Genomic DNA, 5,855 nt, shown 5'->3' with positions numbered 1-5,855 from the left:
AGGGCGGTCCCTGCCCAGCCCCGCGCCTCCCGCCCGGCGCTGCTCCCTTTGCCAGGGCGCCTTCTGCTGCTCCAAAGCCGCGATTTTGGCATCGCCGCCCGGCGCTGTCCGTCCGTCTGCACAGGCCTGACCAGCCGGCGTCGGGGGCATTTTGTCGTGGCTGTGTGCCGTGGCTCCGTGTCCCCCCTGAGCAGGAGCGGGGCTGCTGCCACGGGCTGCGCAGGGAAAGGCCGGGCGGCCTGGCACAGAGGCAGCACCATTGATTTTAAAAGTGCTGCTCAGACGTGTAAGGCAGAAGTGGCAGCATTGAAGGACAGGACGATGACTTACAGGAAAACAAGGAGGGATAACCCTCCCAGGAGTGTGTCACTTGCCTGTGCTGAGCTGGACGGGGGTTCAGGCATGGCACATCAAACTTGGAGCATTTTGTCTCTAACCCCTTCAAGTGGACAAAGGGATTGTCCGTGCTGTGCGGGCTTCTGCTCCCCAAAGCGCTGTGTCTGAAAACCAGGAGACCCTAAACCATGCAGAATCTCAAAACAGCTGTTACGGGTGAGCACCCCGACTGTCTTGTGGCCAGTCAGCCATCTGTCCCTGAAACACCTGGATTGCTAATAGTACTGTGGTGGAAACCAGCAAAGTGGTGTTGGTCAGCATGCATGTATGTATATACATCCATATATATACATCCATGCTGCATTGCATGAGGGATGTGGGATTTTTTTCCCCTATCCATTACTATATGCCACTATGCTGACCAGACAAGCCACTGTGTTTCCAACCTCCTTTTTGAGTTACATCCCACCCTCACTGTATGCAGAATTCAAGACTGAATTGCATTTATCAATAGTCAAAATTTGGCCCATCAGCCTCAAAATCACTAACCTGGAGCTATATTACCCCTCAGCTCCTTGCAGCCACACATCCAGGACTTGCCACTGCCACCGAGCTCAGAATGTCAAGTCTATTAGACTCAACTTTTTTCCAGCTGATGGCCACTCATTTACTGCCTGTTCAGTGCCAGTAATGTGGGACTTGGGAAGGAGTATCTCTTGCATATTTGCATTTAAAGAGTCAGCCATTACCCAGTTCAGTTTTCAAATACAATATGCGCTGCTTTTTGATCAAACAAGTAACTAGTTAGGATAGATGAAAATTGTTACGGGGATCATTAGCACAAATCCTAAACCAGGTAACTCTCAAGACACAGTTTTTAGTTGGCTTAAACCAACATAAGTCCACAAGAATATCCTGACAACCTAATTTCTAGGTATCTGCTGCTCTTGTGCAGCTTCATGGACTGGGGCAGACTGTTTCAGATCCTCATCGTCAGGATGGTTTAACGTATCCCAAAACAGCCTTTATGACACTGCAGCATGTCATGGCACACTGTGCGTGACACATTCCCTCCTCCGTGTCCCAAACAGAGGTCTGCGTCCCTGCAGCCATATACAATGTTGGGAGGCCACTGAGGCAAATAGCAGCATGGGGTTTCCTTCATCTTTGTAAGCAGATGTAGCTGTGCACGTGTGCAGAACATCCACCAGTGCCTGTGACTGCAGTCACTGCCATGGGCTCAGCAGGCTTCTTCTAACACTTGTACAATACCAGGAAACTGCTGGGTGTGAGTGCCCTGATCTCATGCCCTCGCAGCACACTGTCAGCCACCCACACAGGGCCCCTGCACTGCACATCCCAGGCTCGTAAAACAAAAGGTGAAGAAAGCATGAGCAGCTCCAGAGCTGCGTGGCCAGCTGGATGCTCCAGGGATGACAATTCCAAAACTGTGCATATCTCACCCTCCGTCTTTACTACCATGGAAACTGAATAATGAATCAGAAGTGTTTGTTACTCTCTTCACTGCACAAGATACATACCTGAGGCACCCAGGCATGCAGGGCTGCTGCTGCACATCACCGACCTGGCAGTTGTCAGAGTACAGAAGCATGGGCTGAAGGAGTATTTTATGACTTTATAGAAATCTCTAAGAAATGAGTTTAGCAGAATTGGAGAACATTTCTCAGAGGTGAAAAACAGGTCGCAGGTAAATGGAAGGGAGGGTTTCTCATTTTCAAGAAAATGAACAATGGATTCCTGGTGACTGCAGCAATCAGAGAAGGGACTTGTGATAGAGGCCAGTGGTGACCTTGGAGACCACAGAAATGGCCAGTATCCAGCCAAGAGCAATAATGACCAAGCAAATCTTGTTGCTGGAGCACACTCAGATAAAGCTGGTTCCCCAACTTGGCATCTCACTGCACCCAGGAAGCATTGAGTTTCACTATCCTTGTGCCACAAGACCTGCATCCCACCAGGCACCGCTGAAATAGCCCTATGATTCAGAGAGCCCAGCAGCAGCAGCACTAAAAGCTTTGTGAATGATACCCTATGCGGAGCGCATGCCTCTGAGGAAGCCCTCCAAGCCTCCCCTCACCCTCTGTGGATGGAAGCAATGACTCACCATGAAGCAGAAGGCACTGTTTGTTTGGATTCAACTCCTGGATGCTCATCAGTGCAAAGTGATTATAATGGACTAAGTTGGCTTGTGCATTGAAGCTCTTTGAAATCATAGTCCTTTCCTTTTGTACGCTTATAATCCCCTTTACTTCTTTGCAAACACCATTAAACTCAGTGTTACCATTTCAGCCTCATTTCCCATGGAAGCAAGGCCTCTGCTTGGCCTCCCCGGGCATCCCCTCTCTCACTTGGGCTAGTCCTTGTCCCAGTGACTTTTTAACTTGTTATCTTATTTGAGTTAAATCTGGCAGAAGGATAGAGGTCACAAAAGTAATTAAGATCCTTAATTAAGTAATTAAGTTTCATAAAATAATTCATTTGAGATAAAAGAAAGTGGGGCTCTATGTCGACTAGTCAAACTCAGGAACTTGTTGGTTTCTGCTAGGAGACATCAGGTCTCTTATAGTGTAGCCGGATTACCTTCAGGAAGAGGACTACAGAGGGAAAGCAGAGGAAATTGCACAGGTGTACAATGAAATAACAGAAAGTCTTAATACCATTCAGTTTAAAAAATCGAACTGTCAAGAGAGAGAAATCCATAGGAAACAGCATTTGATAAGATCTGTTGCTCAGGGCACTTCCTTTCTCCCTTTGCTCTCCTGCATACCTCTGGAAAATGGTTGTTTCCCTCCAACAATTCTGTATTTTCAGTGGGAACGCAAAGAATGCCAGATAAAATAACTTATTGTAATGTAAGATAAAAATAACTTCTTGTAATGTAACTTCTTGTAATGTAAGAGTGTGTTAGAGAAAACCTCAAAGACAAACACTGAGTTTTTATGTCTTCCCTGCAGTATCACTGCAGATACGTTTCTTTTAAAAAATTATATGGTAAATATACTTGACTATAAGTGGTAGGTCCTAGCACAATTTTGCTGCAAGTTAGCAGGACCTGCAGCGTCTCCCATGTGTGCTAATCCTGGGAGCCCACAGCGAGGGGCAGAACGCATGTGCTGGTGTGGAGCACGGATCCCCAGCAAGCCCTGCTGTTGGACCAGGAGACGGATTTCCCCCTAAGGAAAGCTCTGGCTTCACCATCCTTGGCAGTGTCATTTCTGCTGGCTTAAGCAGCCTCCTCCACCGCTGTGGTCCCAAAATCTCTCTGGGGCTCCGAGCTATCAGTCAACTTCTTAATGACTTGGGCATGGCTGAGGACGAGCGAGGTGCTGGCCGCCGCTCCCTGAGGAGTCAGGCCATGACTGCTGGCCTCTGCCCACTGCAGAGATGGGAGCGAGCTGTGCCCCTTGCGTCACCCTTGCTGGACGCCCCAGCCTCCTCGTGCCAGGACATTCCTCTGGCCGAGTCACGGTCCAGGCTGCCGCCCGCTCCCGGCCCTCGGCGGTCCCAGCACGGCCCCGGGGGTGCTGCCGCCCCGGCGTGGGAGGGCTGCTGCCTGCCCCACCGCCTTCCCCAGGGCTCCAGGAGTCCGACCCTTCGACCCTCTCGCTGCAGCACCAAGCTACGCCTGGGCTGTAAGAGGTGGGTAAGATTTCCTCGAGCTGCAGTGCCGGCTTGAGTGCTGTGATACTTCAGTTGGTTCAGGCAGCCCCTTTCCCTGCCAAGTGGAGCTGCTCTTCTGTCCATGCAGTGATGTGGCTGAAGAAAAGCCCCTTTGTTCTTTTTCCTTGGAAAGCTCTTCAACCATCCGCGTTCCTTGGCTGGGCTCACCTTACGGCCATATGCCAGGAGAGCAGGCAGAGGGAGGCAGGAGGACGCAGCAGCGGTGTCAGCCCGGCACGGCCAGCACGGATGCTCGAGGCACAGCAGCCACATGCTTTTCAGGGCAGGGTGGAATTCCCCACTCTCCCCCTGTGACCCTCAGGGCCGTGCTGGTAAGTCACACGTGCTGGTGAATCATAACACCGGCAGCCACCAGCCTGTCATTGGTCAATGGACAATAAAAGGCAGATGTAATTAAAATGTTATGTCTTGCAATGACATCATTTTAGGGATGGTATTTAACATAACAAAAAAGGAAATAAAATTTCCTCCTGTGAGAGAAACATGGAAATTAATGACAGAAAAATGGCTAAACGGAACAAAAATTTCCCCTTAAGTCAAATACAGGGAAACTTTGCTCAGCCTTTTTAATAAAAACAGAAGTTAAAAATTACTTTTAAGGAATTAGCACGTATTCTACATTCACAAAGGTTTGCATATTTATAGCACTAGAAAAGGTAACTACCATTTACCTTGCTAGACTTCATAAATACCTGTATGCCCTGCTTGCCATGAACAGTTTCTTCCCAAGTCTCTCTTCTTGCTGCCTCTTGTTCACAGCTGAGATAAATTTACACTATAACTTCAGGTAAGGAAGGATTTATAAGATCAGCCCCTGACTATATCAATTATTCAATTTATTCACTTTTTTTTTTTTCCAGATAACTTTCACTTCTGTGGTAAAGACAGGTTTTTTTGTTTTTTTTGTTTTTTCACTTCTACTTGTAGCATTTTTATTCCATGGTCTCAAAGCTCTTTAATAAAATTCTTAATGAAGTATCCCTGCCTGATGAGAATTCTTTACCCTGTTCGACTGCCTGCCTGGGGTCACTCAGGAAGTCTGTGGTGAGCCCAGGCACAGGGCAGGGAGGCTTGGATCCCCACCGCTGCTTTAAACCCCTGACCATCCCTCCTGCTAAGGAAGCAAATGTAGGTCAGCCAGAACAATTATTTTCTTGAAACCTGTGTTTCAAGGAAACAGCAAAGTCAGACTTACCTTCTCAATAAGCATCCTCTGACAACATGGTTTGAGGAGTCCGATGTTGGTTGTTACCTCCAACTGCCGATGTGTCAGAGACACACATATATCTGTACATACAGTAGAGCAGAACCCTGGCTATACAGCAGACATGGATGCAATATGGTAAATCCTATCTAAAGACAGGGAAGGTAAAAAGCAGCATTATTTTGTGGGAGCACAGTAGTTGCTGTGTATCACAGAATAATGCTTATTACAGTGAAATGGCAAGAAGGGAGCCAAAGTGACCTTTAGAAAACCAGACATATATAGCTGACCTATACGCTGGGTAAGTAGATTAGGGGCATTGCTGCCAGAGTGCTTTGGAAGAATGGGCTGTAACACTAAACAAGTTATGGATTTTATTATTTAATTATTCTAATAAAAGACCAGAAATGTTCTTCAGGCAGCCAAAAAGCAATGGCATAATTTGCTAGATGTATCAGTCACCTGGAAAAACCTCTTCTGGATAATCCATTCTGTCTGTGTTCTTCTTTTGTATATGTAACTTTTTCCTATAAAATGAGCTAATGGCAGAGTCCCCTAAAAGTGAAAATCTCTTACACTAAAAGCATGCCAGCTGAGAATCCAGTGGGGGGGG

Source organism: Athene cunicularia (assembly GCF_003259725.1).
Source record: "Athene cunicularia isolate RWA chromosome 5 unlocalized genomic scaffold, athCun1 chr5_part1, whole genome shotgun sequence".
NCBI lineage: Eukaryota > Metazoa > Chordata > Aves > Strigiformes > Strigidae > Athene > Athene cunicularia.
The sequence above is the reverse complement of the archived record's forward strand: the minus strand, read 5'-3'. Positions refer to the sequence as shown.